Source organism: Peromyscus californicus, unplaced genomic scaffold (genome assembly GCF_007827085.1).
Source record: "Peromyscus californicus insignis strain IS unplaced genomic scaffold, ASM782708v3 Scaffold_17__1_contigs__length_78620276, whole genome shotgun sequence".
NCBI classification, from domain to species: Eukaryota; Metazoa; Chordata; class Mammalia; order Rodentia; family Cricetidae; genus Peromyscus; species Peromyscus californicus.
The window spans coordinates 20,625,898-20,646,862 of NW_026294469.1; the positions used below are offsets into that span (position 1 = coordinate 20,625,898).

The following is a 20,965-nucleotide window of genomic DNA, read 5'->3' on the forward strand; positions in this document are numbered from 1 at the left end:
TGGGGGAAAGGTTGCCATGGCAGCCAACAGTTGATACAAAGGGAGAGAAGTGAAGGTTAATGCTAAATATTTTGCTAACAGTGATGATGTCTAGCTTTTTCTTTGAAATTTTCCTCTAAAAATTTAGAAAAGGTATTGTTAAAATTATAAATCAATAAACTTAGTCAGTATATGTACTCTCTATGGTAATATACATATGAAGAGATATGCATATATATGTTCATATTGCTATGATATTTCTTTTTTTTTTGTTTTTTTGTTTTTTTGTTTTTCGAGACAGGGTTTCTCTGTGTAGCTTTGCGCCTTTCCTGGAACTCACTTGGTAGTCCAGGCTGGCCTCGAACTCACAGAGATCCGCCTGCCTCTGCCTCCCGAGTGCTGGGATTAAAGGCGTGCGCCACCACCGCCCGGCGCTATGATATTTCTTTATACCATATATTAAGTGTATACATTTAATAAATGAAAATGTACATTTGATACATACTAAATCAATGGTTTGTCAAAACTTCAGTGAATTAATATGAATAGATCAGTTTTTTCAAGCATTTCCAGAATTTAATCCTTAAGCATCAAAAATATATTAATGGTTAATTTACTACATTAATAAATTTGTATTACACAAAATATAAAAAAGGAAATTATACTACTCATAACACATATAACTATTATAATTAAGTAATAAATTGTGTGACTGTATAATATCTACTCCCTGCAGAATACAAAAAAAGAGAGCAAGGAACACTGCATTTCCTATAAAGCCTCAGGACTTTGCAAATAGAACTATGCAAAACAAATATCTTTACTATCTCTTCCCTGAATAGATGAATAAGTGGACAGAAAGATGACCAAAGGTGAACCAACCTACTTTTATGACAGTGACTCCTGTGAATTAGAAAATTCAGAAACTGAGATTGTATTTGAATTGATGAAGATTTTAAGTTATTTCCAATAAAATGTGCATGCAATCAATTTCAAGCATCACAAATATATAGTCACATATAATTTTGTGACAGAAGATGTGCTCTGCAAAAATCCCTGGACAGCGTGAAAGAAACACAGGGTTACCATGTTTGCTTGAGTAGAGTCTACAGATCAAAGTGGCAGATGACCCTCAGAGGTTCAAAGGAAAGCTCTAGGATTCGCAATTCTGTCACAGATTGTTCATACTCACTATTGGCCTATGTATCATTTGGGGTCATGTTTAGAAAAGGCATGCTGTGAAAAGGAGTATGAAATTGAAACAAGCAAGTTTGATGCTTTTCAGTCTTGGAATGTATGGAAGATGGGAATGAGCTGCTGCTCATTCTGTGACCTTACACACAGAGACTTGAGAATATTTTGAATGAGCTATATGCCTGCACCTGCCGACACCACTATATATTTAAGGCTCAAGCTCAGCAGAGCCATCGATGCTCTTGTCAATCATTTTACTTGTAAGTATCTGGAATTCTTTACTATGTCTCATTTAGGTTTTCAGAATCTGCACTTCTTGTCTTAGATCTCTGACCTCATCCTCATTTTCAGCAGATCCTCACCCTAGTGAAGAAATAGAAGCATCCAAAACTAATAGCTCTAAGACTGCAGACTGGCACCTGAAAATTCATCTGCATTATTATACATCTTGTCTTATGCCTTTCATTCAGCCTTGGAGAAAAGGAGGCTGCTGATTTCTGTCAAGTAGAGAACCTCCATCTGGGCTCCAAATCTCTTTGATATCTACTTTAGTTCTGCACCATTAGGTACCCTTCTGTGTTCAACATTTTCATCCCTGTCTCTGGTAGCTTTACTGTACAATTAAAAAGAAAGACACGTTTCATTTGTGTTCAGTTCTGGTTACTTTCATATACCTGTCATTCTATTCACCATCAAATGCTGATTAATCAGGAAAATATTTCTTTGACGTTATAAGCAGAAAGGATGAGACTGGAAAAGCGATGGGGAAAAGAATGCCCAATTTCAAAACAAAGTATGTTGTATATCATACCAGCTTCCCTCAGTCAGGTCTGGTTTGAACATTAGTACTAACAGCCTATGCTATTACTCTCCTCTTAACACGACTTGCAAAAGCATTGTATTGAAAACATGTGACATCCATTCTCACTGACAATCTTCATGTTTCCATGACATTTTACCATATGCAAAACTCCCCATTGAGTTTGCGATCTCTTTATTTCTTAATTTTATAAGCTCTTGCTGATTATCGTTCTCAATAGTCTGTCTGAATTTCCTGATGCCGTAATCTTCACTCATTCTTCTCATAATGTTGTGCCCATTATTCTACCTGTGATCTTCATTGTTTCTTTTCTCCCTTGTCGTTTTTCCTCTCATACAGTCTTGGTCAGTTCCATACATAGAGTCATCTTCAGAATGTTCACAATTTTCAGACTGATGTCTTCAAGTCTTGCCTCATAGTTCAAGTGTAAAATCACATACACAACCTTCAGATGAGGAATCCCTTTGGAAGTTCCCACAATTCCTTCAGTATGGCCAGTAATCTGAATGAAATTCTTTGAAACACTTGTATATTCCTCTGCCTAACAAATCAATCCTGTCTAGAGGTTTTATAAAATTAATGAAAATATTTTGAGTTCCAAATAATTAATTATGTGATTCCTCATTGTCAGAAATATCATGGAGAACATTTAATAATTATATACAATAACATCATTATCTTTATAGCTATGAATATAGAAAAAACATATTTGGATAAGTAACTTTGTTTCTGAAACTTAAATTCCCTATTCTTTAAAATAAGTCCAATAATAGTAAATACTATTTACTAGTAATACAGCATTTCTTTCAGAAGACTCATATAAATTATAGAATATTGTGTAATAACATGGTTAGTAACCTTCCTATGGCCTTCAAATGTCCTAATAAATAAACACTGGAGTAATTTAAACCCCTAAAAGAGCAAAGAGCATCAGTTGGGCTAATGATATTAAAAGGTTCTGGAATTCTATTATGATGGTGTGTCAACATGACTGGGCTATGGGATGCTCAGATAGCTGGTAAAATACTATTCTTAGATATTTCAGTAAGGGTTTTTTCCACAGGAGGGGATTATCATTCAAATCAGTAGATAAAGGAAGACTGTGCTCAATTACGTGCTTGAAAAACCATTCCATCCATTAAAGGCCTGAACTGAGTGGCAAGACAGAGAAGATAAATCTGTATCCAGATTGAGAGAGAAAGCATCCAAGCTGTCCTACTTTAAGACATAAACATTCCTGCTTTGCAGGATTTGAATTCAAGCTACCACCAACTCCCTCAGCTTAACATCTTTTGCTCTGGATAGGAATTATATTCTGACTTTCTAGCACATCCCAGCTTAAAAAACAAAAATGACTGACTGGAACTTCCCAGCCTTTATGATCACATGAGCCAAGCTCTTATAACTTATTACCTCCCCCTTCATATTATGTCCTGGTTCCATAAAGAACTCTGTGTAAAAGGATGAAGGACTGCAATTGCAATATCTTTAGGCTCACTCTCAAATCACTAAGACGTTTCTCTTGTTTTCCACATGTTTGCAATTACTGTCTAGTTTCTACAGACAAGGACCTGATTAACCATCTCTCTGTAAAGTGAACATTTCTGTCAAGAATCTTTATACTCAATGAAAAAAATAATTTGAATTTCTGGGAATTTCTTGCTCATGATTCCATCATATATAACTTAGACAAACTAAAAGAACAAGAAGATGCCCAAATTTCCAAATCCTGCAGTTCTTTAACACTGGAGTTGGCACTGCTTTATTCTGAACACAGAGGCAACAAGGCAGATGATATGGTGCCTGATGGAAGTGCATTTGTGTAAACAGAAAACTGGGGGAAATCTGCCAAGGATGTCCGGAAGTAGAGGATGCCTCTTGCTGGGAGAACTGTTCAAGCTAGACATCTAGGCATGGGGTTTCTGCTATAAAATCCAAAGTTTTATTTTTAAAATCATATCCCATAGTTGTCCCCTTCCTCTTGAACTTGGAATATTCATGCAGATTCAAGTGGCTGCACACATGACAGTTTCTAACGGCTGAAAGCGACCTTGTGTGGCCCGAGAAACTTCTTCCATTTGTTGCTTCTTTAGGCCAGTTGCTTGATCACTCCCCAGGTGAGGAGAGTGACCCGCCTCAGTGGCTGGGTGCAAAGCATGCCAGCATACAGCAACCATTCTTGACAAGTCTGTTACAAAGCAGCAATCTGAGACCATTCAAGTCTGTGACACCTGTTTCACTTCTGGATTCTGGTCGTGTCAGAGTACCTGACAACAGACACTATCACTGGAAGGACTTGTCAGCCTGCTGACATTATCTGTGTCTCATCCTCTGTGGAAGAAGCTGAAAACACAGGCTGTTAGTTCGAACAGCCCGACCTACCGAGATGCAAACAGGAGGACATCTTGTTCAGTGAGTGATCTCTGATCTCTGAAATCCAGGGGCCTGAGCGCTATTCCATATTCTGCCAATTGCTAATTAAATGATGTAATTAAGTTACTCAGTATCACTGAGACTGTGTTCTCACCTTAAAATGGGAACAATGAAAAAACAATGAAGACAATAAGCTTGCTTATAATGATTTGAATGGAAAAATACTTGGAACTTTTTATTTCTGTATTCAGCTCATTTCAACATATAACTTATAAATTCTGACATGAGTGAGAAGTCTGATTCTCCTCTGCATGATGGGGCAGATAGATTTCTATTATTAGATAATCCAACACAATTGGATGCATTATTATGTCTGTGTTCAGAACTGTTGAATATTACGTTGGGTATATTTTACTAAATGAAGCAATAATATTGTGATATAAACACCAATCATTTATGAAAAGGTATTAACAGGTATGTGAAGTTGCTTCTACCTCAACTATCCATGTGTTAGTCTTTTTAAAAAACTCTCCATCCCTGTCAATCTTCTCTTGAACCAGCCTTCTTTTCACACCCCATCTCCAGGAGCAGAACCAAAATCATCCGATGGTACTCATTGCCAATCCTCTGTAGTCATCACTATAGCTACTAAAAAACATGCCCACATGTCTTCCCAGAACATCTAATTCCTATTCTTAATATGCCTGTTAGCGAATGCACCCCATTCCCTGAAGGTAGAGCTTTTCTATCTGAAATGATGCATTATTTTACCCTTACCCTGCATATCTCCCAGGTACCAGAGGTGGATGCCTCCTTTATTCTCCAGATAGCACTTCCAAGAGGTATAAACTGTCATGACCAGCTCTTTTTCATTCTTAGAACTCAACCATATAAATGGTTTTATAAGCATTTGCTCACTAAATTAAATTCACAAATAAACCATGGATATTGCCCTCTCATCTGCAAGCTGTGCAAAGGATTGCTAAGAAATGTTTTTATGATCTTTACTTTACTAAGTATTCACCATCTCTGAGAGAAATATGGAGTATTATCATAAAAAATTAAAATGAAACCTCATTTACCATACTAATTTGTAAGGCAGCCTTATTTAGTATAATAGTATTTATTTGTTAGCTGATTTGAAAGATTTTAGAGTCTATTGTATCTAGTTATTGTGAAAAGTCATTACTGTCTTACTATTTAGGGCCATGCAGTCCACCCTCTGTGAGAAGCTTCCTAGAGACTAAATTTTCTTCTCAATAGGGGTTGTAATGGCTATTAATTTTGTCATTAGTTTCTTCGGCTGATGCATTGGGATGCATAATCAAAGCATTTGCAAATTAGTTGGGTGAATGTTGTGCAATTATGGAAGCAATTAATATTTTTGGTTGTATCAAAAGAGAAAATGGACTTTCAGAAATCTAATATCTAATAACAAGAAACATATGCTTCTGTTTAAGGCATTGCTATACAGAAAATAGTTCACATCTATGACAAGTATACAGAGAACAGTGCCCAAGTTGTCACTGTCTGAGAAAAGTGGCTAAGCTGTGACTGCACATTTCAGAACAGCGATGCAAAGGTCTTGATTCACGGAGAATTAAAGACGATAAACTTTAACTGGGAACGTGTCTTCATCTTCTCAGAGACCAGCTGACATGCAGCTTCTTTTCATGTAAAATGAAATATTTACTGTCTCCAAAGGTATTTTACAGCATTAAAATTCTGTTTGTGGCTTTTGTAAGCCTCCCCTGGAAAATTACAAGCGGTATTAAAAGGAGTTCTGACAGCCTGGGGAGAAATTGATGGATGACCTGCCATATTTAAGACAGCCGACTTTCTGCTAAGGTCTGCCCTCACATACCAGAAGGACAAAAACAAAATACAAGGTCTGGGGAAAACAGGGCTGCTGAAGAACAAAAGCATGTCGACATCAGAGATCTCTAGCTCTAGCCTAAAGGGAAGGACTATTCTTTCACATATATGTACATAAACAGACACATAAAAGCTCATGTTCATAATTGCTTTCCATCTAGACATATACATGTGTTATGTTATGTATAGCAATAATATGTTTATGACACGGTAATTATATATACATACACACATATATAATCTCATGAGGACAAAGTAGTAATTATTCTGTTCCCCTACAGAATAAGTATCCCCTTATATAAGGATATAAGCTTATCCTTATATAAGATTTCTGCTCTTCGCTCTCACTAGCTTATTTAGCTTAGATTGTATGTTTATCTTTAAAATGAGTATTTCAGAATGATACTGGGGTCAGCCAAGATGCAATTAGGTGTGAGGTTATTATTAACAAAATTATCTGAATCTAGATCGCAGGTTCAAGAGCTGGTTTCCAGGCAGCCTAGCAATAAATTGCCCTGTGAGTACAAGAGCCTGTCAAATACCAGACATTAGGAGTTCAGGGTTTCCATGGATACCTCAACCTGGAACAGGTGAAATGATAGCTCTTTGGGTCTCTTTGGATAAGCATTCTGGACAGAAGGCTTGGTGCAGGCCAGCCTAATTAGTTACCAGAGGAAAGGAAACATCTAACTGCTTCTGAAGACCACTTTAATTAAGGACCAAGAGAGATGAAGGGATTGTGGGGCAGTAAAGTTTAAAGCTAGCGGGGGGGTTATCATTACTGTAGTCCAATTGATAAGTCTGTAGTTACCTAAATCAGAAATTCCCAAGCTTCTGTTTTAATAAATAAACATCTTTTGAAAGTTGAAAATGGGAAGTGTTGGGATATTTCAATGATACACATCTATTTTTTATTTTTGCTTATATAGAAGACTTTCTCTGTTTTTGAAGTGATTGTCCTTATTTTCCCTTGGAACAGATAACCTTTGTAGTGGGTAGCCATTCCAGCTTTGATCTGGAAGTTCCAACCCCCATTGAGACTTCAGCAACTGTCACACCTACAAGGCGGGGCCAAGGGAGGCGCCTGGAGACCTGAGATGTGGATGGGCAGCGCAGGCACTCGACTGAGGGTGGGAGCCACCCAGGCCTTTGGAATTTGCCCCACGTGAGCGCCAGATATTGGTGAAATTATTAAGGCCACTCCACATAGTTAAAAGGAGATTTATTTAATGGCGTAACTTACAAGTTAAGGGATAGGTAGGTCGCGGGGTCTGGGGAAGGTGTATCACAGTCCAGTGGTGTTCTCTGGAGCACTGCTTGGCCCACCTTCACCGTCCAAGGTCCCGGAACTGAGTGCGTGCGCAGCCCATCCAGATCTCAGGTCTCCAGGCGCCTCCCTTGGCCCCGCCTTGTAGGCGTGACAGTTGCCGAAGTCTCAATGGGGGTTGGAACTTCCGGATCAAAGCTGGAATGGCTACCCACTACATCCCTTTTGTATTTAAAAGCTCGATAGATTTTGTAGGATTGATACTATCTCTGACTCCAGGCTTTATAAGTACCAACTCCGACTATTGGCAGATTTTATTTTTCCAAATATTGATGATCTACATATGAACAAAAGAGGCTGAGATGCCTCCTCCTTGGAAATAGTCATGCTGTTGGAAGGAAATGTTTGTAGAAAGGATACAACTCAGAAAAAAGTCAACAGAAATGTGAGGAAAATAGAGAAAGGAATACTCTGATTCTGTGGTTAGAGGCTCTGAAGCTAGTCTAGGGTAAGGAAACAAGATGGGAGTCTCCTGTTATTGACATCAATGCTTTATTTTCTGTTACTTTCGTGTTTCTTTAAAAGCATGAAGTTATATAACAGTGAAAGAGTTCTGACTAGTACTGCTCTAAGTTTCAGCAACAGAACATCATGGTTAAACACCACCTAGGATGCCTTTCTCATTCTCTGGGGTTTTTACTATTGTGGAACACACTAAGGAAAGAGCCTACAGCTGGGAGGCTGGAGAGAAGGCTCAATGGACAAGACCAGCTGATATCCAGGCATGAGAGCCTGGGTTAGGAACACTCGTTGGGTAAAAATAGTCACATGGCCTGTACCCCTAACCTGTGAGATGTAAAGGGTGGACACACAAGGATCTCAGGGGCTCTCAGTCACATTCACAAGCCTAGCTCCAGGTTCATCAAAAGACCCAATATTAAAGGAGGATGTTGAAGAGTGATAGAGAGGGCACCCAATGCCTTTCTCTAGCATTCGCATGTGTACAAATGCAGGTTTAGGTACCCACTAACACACAATTGTACACACACCACACATACACCATACTCAGGCATACACACATTCTCATTCTCACTCTCACTTATGTACCTACAAACACAGACATCTGAACACAAAGACATGTATATGACTCTCACATGTACACACACACACACACACACACACACACACACACACACACGAGAGAGAGAGAGAGAGAGAAAGAGAGAGAGAGAGAGAGAGAGAGAGAGAGAGAGAGAGAGAGAGAGAGAGAAGGGGGGCTGGAAGCAGACGCTATCAATTACAAATGGTCAGTCTCAGCAGGAGCTCTGTTTTTGGAACTAGACCTTAACATTTTTGCAACATTTTTCAAATTTAAGGCTGGCCAAGTGTCATCTGAAACAAAAATGTTTAGAAATGGGATGATGAAAGTAGGATAAAATGGGGGGTAGTAAGAACCAAAATTTCTAGGATTGCTTGTAGGATGGGCCAGGCATAGAGAAAAAGTGAACTTACTGTCTGGCTCTCTAGAGTCCACTTCAAAGGACCAAGGAAACAAGTGGTTATTTATGAATAAGAAGAGAAAGTGGAGCATCCTCAAGGGATCTCTATCGCCAGGAGTTTGGGGGCTACCTAGACACTAACTACACTCTCTCTTAACACACAGAGGCCAGATCACTATTAACACCCAAGATAAACTTTCAGAAACTGATGAGCACTTAGAGCAATCAAAGAGGTCATAGTGGGCTAGAACCAGAGCTTCCTCCATGGGTAGAACTGGTTAAGAATCCTTCCTGCAAGTGCCTGCCTGTTGTTGAACACCACCAACAGTAATTCACCTTTTTCCAAGAGAAGAAAGGAAGGAGGGAGGAAGGGAGGGAGGGAGGGAGGGAGGGAGGGAGGGAGGAAGAGACTGGATTACAAGGCAAGGGCAAGGGACAGAATGAGAAGAGGACACACAGGTACTCCCTTTGCAGGAGTGTCACTCTAGTTTGCTGGTAGCTCAGCAGAAACTCATGAAGAAAAGACCCTAAGCTCATCAGCAACTAGTAACAACACATGGCACATGCTTAAATATTTACCAGACACAATTTCTACCTCAAATACAAGAAATACGACTCTGCAAAGAATTACATGATCTTTTAAGTGGACCAAGGATAAAAAAAAAAAGATTGACACATGGCTTGCTTTTAACCTTTTTTATGGCTTTCAGTCCCTGCATGATGCATTGATATAACATGTATTATCTGTCCAAACAGATATAAAATACCTACAGTCAGGTCATTGAATAGTGATGTCAAAAGCAAATCAGAGCTGCTTCTTGACTTGCAAAGAAAACAACTAGTTGTGAGATTAGATAGTGATGATAAGCTTGATGCTGTCCACTTGCAGAATTTAGTATTTTCATACTTCAGTGATTTAATATAGGTCACACAGGAAGTTGACAATAGGACCCCTTGTTTTCTCATAGCATATCCAATAACTGAAAGTACTCCAAATGACATGGTAACTGTTAGTTCTTCTTATACAATGCTGCCTAATAGTCAGTCTTATTGTGAAGACACAAAATTGCTTATTATCCCTGATTGCAGAGTCTTGGAATTTGGAATGTATATTCCTCCCAAGATTTGCCCTGTATTCCAAACATGAATCTTTGCTTGATAACCATGTGAGAATCCCCCTCTGTAGAACCCTCAATCATCATAGCTTCTGTTTGTTAATACATACATGTGATCAAGATTTCTTGAAGTATCTGCATTGTGCTTCTGCTCTTGTGACAATAACATATACCTATTAGACTTGTTCTGACAGATCTTGGGACAGAGGGCCTAACTAATTTCCTGAGCAATGCCATTTCTAACTACATTTTCAATATAGCATTCAGTGCTCCTGCTTCTGGGATCCTAAATTTTTTGAGCATCTCAAATGTTTGTCTCTTGTTTTAATAAGAAGACCGTGAGTAAGAAGCTTGGACCCATAAGCAACAATCTCATCCCCTTAGGAGCTGATGGGGATTGGGATAATTAGAAACAATGGTCACCATAATCTTTGAAAAGCTCTACTGGTTTTGTTTTCATACACCAGCTGTACTGAGATTATAGAGAGCCAACAGCCTGGGAAAGGTCAAGAATGAAATGCAGATAAGCCCTTTTCTAGTTTGAGGAAATGTGCCCGTCAACAAGAGCCACAGCTTTTAAGCATTCTGTAAAAATCTGTTTCTTTTCATCCTAAGCATCTATGTATCTAAGAAAAAGTAAAATTATTTTAAACCTTCTTCTGTAAGAAGCAAAGACTCCATGTTGGTGTTTTCTTGGTAAATATTCATGCACATATAAATAAACTGAAAATTAGTGCTCCTGATATTTATGAACCAATCACAAAGTTTAAGGCTGAATCTCTGAATCACTGAGAAAAATCATATTGAAAGGAAAATAGTTCAGACCAAAAGCAATGGAATAGAGGTTTTTGTATATGCCTAGAATAAATGATAGACACAGAGAACTTATGTGGGAGTAATGCAAGCAAAGTCAAGAATGCACTCGGTTTCATTTCTAGACCTTGGTGATAATAAACTGAGGACTGACAGCAGCAGAATTCAAGAACTGTCCCACAGAGACCAACAGACTGACACATCCCCTTCTTTAACCAAATTTAATTTCAATTTTCACTTAGCTGCAGCTCTGTTCTGTCTACTGGGTGAGCACTACTAAGTACTCCATGTCATTTGGAGTACTTTCAGTTATTGGATACGCTATGAGAAATAAATTGTATTTCTGAAGAGTGAAATCATATAGGAATCATGTCAGCTTAGCCTTTAATATATGACCATTAACATGTAATTATTTTGGTTCATATGAACTATGAGACCTCTACTATCAAATAAAATTTATGTGTGCAAAAGTGTTTTTTATAAGAAGATCATCAAAAAATACTGATAAGACACTGTCTCACTCTAGTTTGGTCTACTCTCGTTACTAAACCATTATTGCAAATTGTCCTACCCTGCTACTGCCATCAGAATTTTGTCATTGTATGCTCTTGAACTTATGGTGGTAATTGCTGAGACTACATAGGAGAGGCAAGGAGACACAGAGAGCTCACACCCTCTAAAATGCTATCACCGAGCCCTGCAAATCTATGGATCAGACAGCTCCCTTACATAGTCAGAATTACACTGCTGTGGGATGGTCTTTCTGTAGGCTGTGAATATGTGTTGTTCCTACTGGTTAATAAATAAAGCTGCTTTGGCCTATGGTAAGACAGGATAACAGCCAGGTGGGAAATCCAAGCAGAGAGACAGGGAGAAGAAGGGTGGATTCAGGACAGAGGCCATCCAGCTGCCCAAGGAACAAATGTCAGCAGACTGGTAATGCCACAGCCACATGGCAATATATAGATTAGCAGAAATGGGTTAATTTAAGATGTCAGAGCTAGCTAGCAATAAGCCTGAGCCATAGGCCAAGCAGTTTATAATTAATATTAAGCCTCTGACTGATTATTCTGGAATAGGCAGGCAGGAGAGATACGTCTGGTTACAAATGGTGCCCCACATTGGGTGCCACTTGAAATGAGATATAATATATGAAATAAATATATAATTTATTAAGGGGTTCTATGAAGGAAACAGACTCACAGATACAGGTTAAGGTAAATTCAGTTGCAGAGTCCTTGGAAAGCTGGGGACTGATCACACTCTGCTTCATGCCACCTGATCTGGTCGTCACGACCCAAGAGAGTATGACTCCCTTTCTCCTCCCTTTGGTTATAGAGGCAGATAAGAAACATTGCCTCTATCAGGCCAGACAGCCCAAGGTCATGGGTGGAACAAATTCCTACTACATTAGATTTATATACTCATTTCCTCCCCCATAATGCTACTAAAGAAAAACAACTTTACCAAAAATACAGCATCCACAGATGACAACTTCCTATTACAAGAAGAGATCATTCAGTTAACCCTTGGAAAGCAAACTATCAAACATATCTCCTCCTCCTCCATTAATCAGCTATGTTGGAAATTTTTATGACCACTCATGTAATCACTGATGATTACTTACCTGTGAATACCTGTACAGCTAGAAGTAAGTAGGGTTTTTTAATTCCATGTAAAATTACCCTTAACTTAAAACTTACACTGAAGAGAAATGAGGTTTTAGTGCTAATGAACGCTTCATTTTAAATTCACTTTGAAGGAGAAATTACAATCAAATTTATTTATGGTCATTCTAGTCTAAAAGGTCAATGTTTCTCTAGAAATTCTCATCAACTCCATCACTTTCCATCAGCTCCACTCTCTATCTCCCTTTCCCCAAGTCTGAGACACTGAAGTTTGTTAAAATAAAAACATTCCAAATATTTAAGTCTAAATAGTGTGAACCAAAGTCCAGGGGTGGGGCATATTTAGGTAAAGATCCACAAGGCCAACTGATTAGAACTTTGTGCTTGTGAAAAGTTAGGATGTTGCCTTACTAGACCGAAGTTATCTTAAGCTATCTTTAGCCACATGAATTTATTCACAATTCATCTTTACCTAACCTAACATCCTTTTCACTGTCACATGAAAACATTTGGGATATATTAGTTTAATAGAACTATTTATATTAACCAAGAAGATAATGATGGCATACAATAGCATCTGAAATATATAACAGAAATTTCCCCCTCTTTTCTGTAACCAGCTAGCTGAAATTCCCACCAATGTATTTTAAAAATATCTTGATTCATGACTATTTTGTCCTATAACTGTAACAACTTTATGAAATTGATTCTACTTTAGAATATCTTATTTGGGGCAATGTGAATCTGTGTTCCCAAGACAGCATTATTCATATTTGGATAAAGAAAAAAAAACTATAGCTCCCTCCCCCACCTCCCCACAAGCACCAGCTTTCACAGTACAAGAAGGCAGCATGAAAGCTTCCAAAGTTGGGAGGCAACCAATAGACCTACACAGCTATGCTGCCTATGAACCACATTAATGAACAGCATGGCCAGATAACACTAAGAGTACAGTAGTGGCACAAATACCTTGAAGGTAACCAACTTCTCTCTAATTGGGCTAAAGATCCATTCAAAAAGAGGGATACCATGCCTCATATCGGAAAACTCACTAACTGATCATTGTTCGTGAAATCATGGTTATTGGAAGAGAACCTACAACTACTAAACCAGCACAATCCCTAATAACAATCTATAAACACCTGGTTTTATTCCCACAGATAAGTGTAGCCTTCATTTCACCTCTCATCAAAGAAAATTCTCATTGAAACAAATAGAAACCACTATGAATCAAAAGGCAGAGTTATGGAGCCTTGTCCCACTGATTGTATATACAAAACACCCCCCACACCTAAGGCTCAGGCAACATTGCAGATATGGAAAGAGCCAAAGGATCAAAGAGTTTCCTGTGAGATTGTGTCTCCCAGTAACACAAGAAGCTACACCCATGAAACACGAGACGTTTTGTCACCATGACAGCCTAGACATGAACTGAACATTAGGAGGACTCCAATGAACATGCCAAACTACCTGAAGAAAACCCACTGGTATTCAACCCTACACAAAGAACTACAAGCAACTGAGTAAAGCTGGGAGCAGGAGAGGTGTCACATCCCAGGAAAAGTACACCAATTGGTTGTGCACTTTCTGGTATGGTCAAACGGTCAGCCCTGAAAGCACACACACACACAAGTAATGTTATTATGGACTCAACAGGTTATATTGGAAATATATGTGTATATACAATTTTATGTATACATGAATTAATAATTGGTTAAAAATGAATTTGTAGGAGAATGGGAAGGGGTACATGGGAGAATTTGGAGGAAAGAAAGGGAAGGAAGAAATGTTGTAATTAGAACACAATCTCAAAATTATTTTAAAAAGTGACAAAAAGAAAAATATTTCTATGCATGTTTAAATTTTTTTCTCAAATTTAAATATCTATTTTTTCTTAAAAGAGAATAAACTATATCTTATAACCTATGGAGTGATGGTTTTGTTTTGAATTAGCAATAATACGTTTCTTAGTTTATGTATTTTTTCTTGGTATTTTGTGGACCTCTTAGTGCTCTTGAGCACTTCTAACAAATGACAGGCAAAGACAGCATGCACATATGGTACTAAAATGCGTTTGATTGCCTGCCAGTCAGAGCTGAAAACTGATTTCACTCTGGACAGGAGATAGGTTATGATTTACTAAACTCATTTGCTCATCGCATTACCATGAACTCTTTTTTATTTCCTCCATAACTCCTCCTTTTTTCCCCAACCTTAATTGAACTAACACACATTGTACAATAAGCAGTTTGACTGAAGTCTTCTTATTTCCAAAATTAATTTAGTGTATGACACCTTGTTTTCACACTCACTTAATGGCCACTTATACTGGGTAAAATTCAGAGAAGGTTCTTCCTGTCCATACATTCCTGACTCACTTTTGGGTAGAGTGTTTGCATTAGAAAACCAAAGTTCTTTCTCTGTTCTTTGATGATGTAAATCTTTTTTTTTTTCATGGTCATTTTGAAATTTATTCAAGTTCTTAGGTGTTACAAGGATTGGGCTCATTTTTCTCAGAAAGTTGTTTTGGTTCTCTGGAATCACTCTTTCAGCTCTTGGGTTCTTGACTTTACTCTTTTTTACATACAAAATATCTTGTTTTCAGTTGAGTGGCTTTCCAACCCTATTGTTTTTATACAAAGTTTTGGTTCCAAAGTTTTCTTTTTTTCTTATTTAAATAACATTTTTTTCCATTTATTTTATATACTGACTGCAATTTCCCCTCCCTCCTCCTCTCCTCCAAGTACCCTCCTTCCCATCTACACCCTTCCCCTTGCATTCCTTCTCTGTCTCCATTCAGAAAGGGGCAGGCAGGCCTCTCACGGGCTTGAACAAATCTTCTACAACTAAGAATTATTAACCTCCAGGACTTGGGACTCATCCATTGATAATGCATCCATCTTTATTGAATGATGAATGGGTCAAAGAAGGAGCAAATAATGAATGAATGAACAAATAAATAAGTAAACTCCTAGAACTAAATAACAATAAAAACATAACAGCAAAACCTCTGGGATACATTGAAAGCAGCAGTGTAAAGGAAATTTATTGTCCTAAGTGCCTATGCTAAAAAGTCAGAAAGAGTACCAATAAATGGCTTAATGTTACAACTCAAAAAGCTGAAAAACAAGAAAAATCCAAATCCAAACCCAGTTGATGACAAGAAATAATAAAAATAAGAGCAGAATAGAATAAAATAGAAATAAAGAAAACAATACAAAGATCAACAAATGTAAGAGCCAGTTCTTTGAGAAGGTAAACAAAAATCAACCAGCCCAATTAACCAAAGAAAGAAAGAAAGAGAAGACCCAAATTCACAGTGAGTCATAAATGAACAGAGAAACATTACAACATACTCAAATAAATTCAGAATATTATAAGGAAATATTTTTAAAAACTTGTACTCTACTAAACTGGAAAATCTAAAAGAAATGGATGATTTTCTAGAGTCAACCAAATAATCAAAATTACAGCAAGAAGAAATAAACAATCTAAACAGACACATAGAAAATGAAGAGATCAAAATGGTATTAAAAACCTTTTCAGCTAAAATAAAGTAAAAGGTCAGATGTACTCAAAGCAGAGCTCCACTAGACATTCAAAGATCTACAGCCAATTCTTTTTTTTCTTCCTTTTTGCAAATGTAATTTTATCAATTCTTTGGGAATTTCACATCATGTACCCCAATCCCACTCATTTCCCAATCTCTCCATATCCACTTTTCACCCTTGTAGCAACCCCCAAAAGAAAAGGAAAAAATAAAATTATTAATTAAAAAAATACTTTGCTCCTTTATCTTTCCCACCTCTTCATTTGTCTTAGTGACATTGGGAGCTGTGGTGTGTCATGCAGTCTACCCTTTTGTCCAAACAGCTTTACTTGCAAATGTTCATTGCAATGAGTTGTTGGTCTGGTTTAAGGCCTCTGGCTTCTGCTACTCAATACTGGATCAATACTACATCAATACTGGATCCTCACTGAAACATCTCACATATTCTACTGTAGCCCTGCATCATTGAGATCCTGGTGCTATGGCTCTACAGGACCAGTTCCTTCACCTGCTCCAGCAGATCATAGATGAGGTAGATGTTTGGGTGGGCCAACTCGAAACCCTGGATGTGGTACCCAAGTTTGTCAGTCCATGCCTCCACTGGGAATGCCCCTCTCAGTTGAGGGTCAAGGTCAACTCCCCTATGCCCATACCTCCGGGCCAGCTCTTTTGTTCTATGGTGAGGGGTGGCACCAGCTCTTCCAAGTGTGGGGCCAGCTCTCCCATGAGAGAGTGGCAGCTCTCTCAGGACCCAGGTCACCAGGAGCCAACCCTCCCATATGTGGTGGGGCCAGCTCTCTCGCTGCAGTGACGGGTGAGGGGCAGAGCCTGGTCTCCAAGAGCCAGTGAAAGGCTGGACAGCTCAGCTTGTTCCTCGGATTTCAACAGGCATGGCTCATATTGCTCCCAATTGTAACACAGGCCACAGACATCAACACAGACCCCAGCTGCAGCAGGACCAGGGATCCAGACATGGTCCTCAGCAGCAGCTTGGCCTGGATGTCACCACAGTCCCAAGTAGCAGCACAGGCCTCTCAAATAAGTATGGCCCCTGTGGCAGCATGGCCCTCAGACACCAACATGGCCTCAGGTGGAAGCCCAAACACCATGCATCAGCATGACCTTCAGTGGTAACAGGAGCCATGGACATCAACACAGACCCAAGCTGCTGTAGGGCTATGGACTCAGACGTGACCGCCGTAGGGACACACAGTGAATCCTTAAATTACTCTGAGAAAGATAGACACACACACACACACACACACACACACACACACACACACACACACACACACAGAGAGACAGAGACAGAGACAGAGACACAGAGAGACAGACAGAGAGAGACAGAGACACAGAGAGAGAGAAGAAGAAGAGGAGGAGGAGGAAGGAGGGTAAAGGAGAGAGATAAAGAAAAGAAAGAAAAAGAGTAGTATTCTCAAACTCATTCTGTGATGCCATTATCACTCTGCTACCCAAACTAGGCAAAGACATATAATTTCATTCAATTAAGCATTGAATAACCAGACTAGAGAGATAGCTGTGTATTTAAAATATTGCTCTCCTTCCAGAGGACCAGTTTAGAATCCCAGCACCCATATGATAGCTCACAATGTCTTTAACTTAAATCCCAGGAGATGATACCCCTTCTTTGGCTTCCACATGTACCAGGTAATCATATATAGACATATAAAATTTAAAAACAAAGTGAATAACAATTGTTTTATATATATATATATATATATATATATATATATATATATATATATATACACACACACACACATACATATATGTATATGTATACTGGCGTTTTCTAGAGAACAGAACTTAGAGAATATACATACATGAGGCTGGATGTATCAGCTGGTTTTCATCGTACAACTGGAATCCTGAAGAAGTAGGCTCTAATACCAATGAAGGAGTGCCTCAGCAGCAAGATATATGAATTTGCCAGTGAGAAATAAGAAAAAGTAGGCAAAAGGCAAAAGCTTATTTCTTCCATGTCCTTTATATAGGCTGCCAGGAGAAGGTGTGGCCCAGATTTAGGATGGGTCTTTAGATCTCAAACAATGCAAATTTTTCCAAATTTAAGCTGGACCTTTCTACCTCCAATAACAGGTATTTAGGGTGATTCTTCCCATGCCAAATGAGCCAATCAAGAATTATCACTAACAGGTGTGCCCAGCTGCTTGGGTTTTTAGTTAATTCCAGATTTCATAAAGTTGACAACCAAAAATAGCCATCATAATATATATATATGCTCCAACAACACTGCCTATCTCTCTCAAGCATTTTCCTGTTTTTCACTATCTAAGACAAATATATGTGTCCCCAGCTTTTATGATATTGAGATAATAATTTTAGTCTCTCTTCTTTTACAAGTCTTGACCCATACTATTACAAACTTGAATAAGGTTATTTTTAACAAGTACTCACGGAAAACTTGATATGTGGAAAAATGTGGTAAAAATAGTTTTCATCCTATGGAGTTCACAATGTATTTGGTAAATGGAAATAAAAATGTACAAAGCATTAGAGAGGAAGTAAGACCAGCAGAGGAGAGTGAAATTTAGATATTGTCTATGCACAAGATGACTGGGCACCGGGCGGTGGTGGCGCACACCTTTAATCCCAACACTCGGGAGGCAGAGCCAGGTGGATCTTTGTGAGTTCGAGGCCAGCCTGGGCTACAGAGTGAGCTCCAGAAAAGGCGCAAAGCTACACAGAGAAACCCTGTCTCAAAAAACCAAAAAAAAAAAAAAGATGACTGGACAATAGTTGTGAACCATTGTAGTACTCATGCCTGAGTTCATCCCGGGAGCTTGAGTAGGTCACTTGGAGCCAGTATGTGATAATTTTTTTAAGTTGTTTAAGTTCTTATGCGGAGGTCGTTTCAGAGTTCTAAATAATGTGCACGTGCTATGCCTCTCAATCCTTAAAACTCTGGGTTACACTTTCAGCATTCTTACTTTATATGGGGGGAAACTGAGGCACAGCGACTGCAAACATCCTGCTCAAGGCTGTTCTTTTCCTAAGTGGCTGATGCCCACTAAAAACTCTGTTCTCTTCTGTTCACTGTTCTCTACCACTTATTTCACTGACATATACATGAAAATAACTTTAAACATTAAAAAATCAGATTAACTGAAAATAAATAATATCAAAACATCAAATGGCTACCGTAAAAATAGAAACTAACTGACTTCTCAAATAAAATTTATAGAGTTATTAATTTTGTTGCATGGGTCAATAAATTCAACCAGTTTTTTGCTTATTCGTCCATTTTCAAATTTTCATGTTAACATTGTTTCTTTCTGACTTATTTGAGAATTCTGCTGTATTTCTGAGTTGAAATTATAATCTTTTCATCAGTGTTTTTCTTTATAACACCAAAGGAGGCAGATGGGAATTTGTGGTTGCCGTAAACCAAAAGCATGTTGGACAGAACCTGTAACCCATCCTGTGTGTATTCTGCTTGGCCACCTGCCCAGAGCAGCCTCTGAGGTCTCTCCCTGGGAGCCAGCCACAAAGGCAGTTTTTCTGAAGGTCAAGTCTGTGGTCCACACATCTGTTACCATATTCTCCACAATTTTGAAGCTTGAGAACCCAGAGGGATGGATGGTAGAATTGAGCTGTGTAATTGATAAATATTGACAATATGCTTGAAAATGTGTATAACATATAAGCTGCTTTTGCTATTGGGGTTATTTTCTTAATCTCCTTTCTCTTGTAGGTTATTTTCAGTTATTTGCACACAGGAGTTCCCACTTAACCATAAATGTTCCAATACTCTAGGCAATTAGCTCATACATAGTCCCCAAACATACATATGAATTATATTTTTGCCTATACATGTATACTTGTGACAAAATAAGTTCTCTGAATGTTTTCTCTGTTTCTGCTATTTTACTTCTTATAATGACATGAAATGATGTAAGGTACACATGCTGAGATGAAATAAAAGCTGTAAGTATTGTGGTACAGTTTGGGGCTACTACAAAGTGTTACTTGATCTCAAGCACTTTGTTCTAGCTAGCAGCATGGCTTCTGAATGAATAACGAGTGCTAAATGCACAACGGGAATAAACATCAACCCAAGGAGTGGTTAATTTCCAGGGCAGAACTCAGGAAGACAGTCTGATATCTCACCTTTCTGCTCAGAATGCTGTGTAATCGAATCTTATGAAACGTTTATTTCAGGGAATTTCCATGTAGCATGTTTGAACCAGAGATAATAGAAGGCAAAGCCGTGGAGAGTGTACAACTACTGCATTCGTTAGCACAGGCCCTGGAAGATAATCACAGACAGGGCAAGAAGGTATATTAACTTGAGTGAATCAAGAAAATCTCAGATATGTCAGGACCTAAAATGACAACGTCATCTGATTTTGTAAAACAGTAAATTTTTCCCTCGTTTTAGACTCTTCTGTGCTCATTGTCCTTCAAGGTCCTCAATTTTATGATATGAGATTAATATCAATTCTTAGAGTAGTGAGTTGAATGAGATGTTTTCCAAAACGCTTTGCATGGTACTTGTCTTATTTAGGGTTTCTGCTCTTGTCATAAAACACTGATCAAAAGCAACTTGGAGAGGGAAGTATTTATTTCAGCTTGCAGTATCATATCACAGCTCATTACTGGGGGAAGACAGGGCAGGAACTCAAACAAGGCAGGAATCCGGAGGCAGGAGCTGATGCAAAGGCCATGTAGGAGTGCCTTTTACTGGCTTGCTCTCTTATGGCTTGTACAACCTGCTTTCTTACAATACCTAGATCTAACCAGCTCAGGGGTGGCATCATCTAAAGTGAGCTGGGCTTTCCCACATCAATCATCAATAAAGAAACACAGCACA

General features: G+C 38.5%; 1 protein-coding gene across 5 annotated transcripts in view; it reads right to left on the reverse strand.

The window, feature by feature from the left end:
• The window catches only part of Rit2 (Ras like without CAAX 2), a 320,403-nt gene that overhangs the window by 12,236 nt on the left and 287,202 nt on the right, over positions 1-20,965 (reverse strand). Inside the window, exon 5 of one of the 5 annotated variants that reach the window (XR_008219063.1) lies at positions 20,263-20,401. The exons of the other annotated variants lie outside the window; for them this stretch is intronic. The gene's annotated coding sequence lies outside the window, so the exon portion shown is untranslated. The remainder of the gene's footprint in view (positions 1-20,262; positions 20,402-20,965) is intronic. 5 annotated transcript variants of the gene reach the window in all.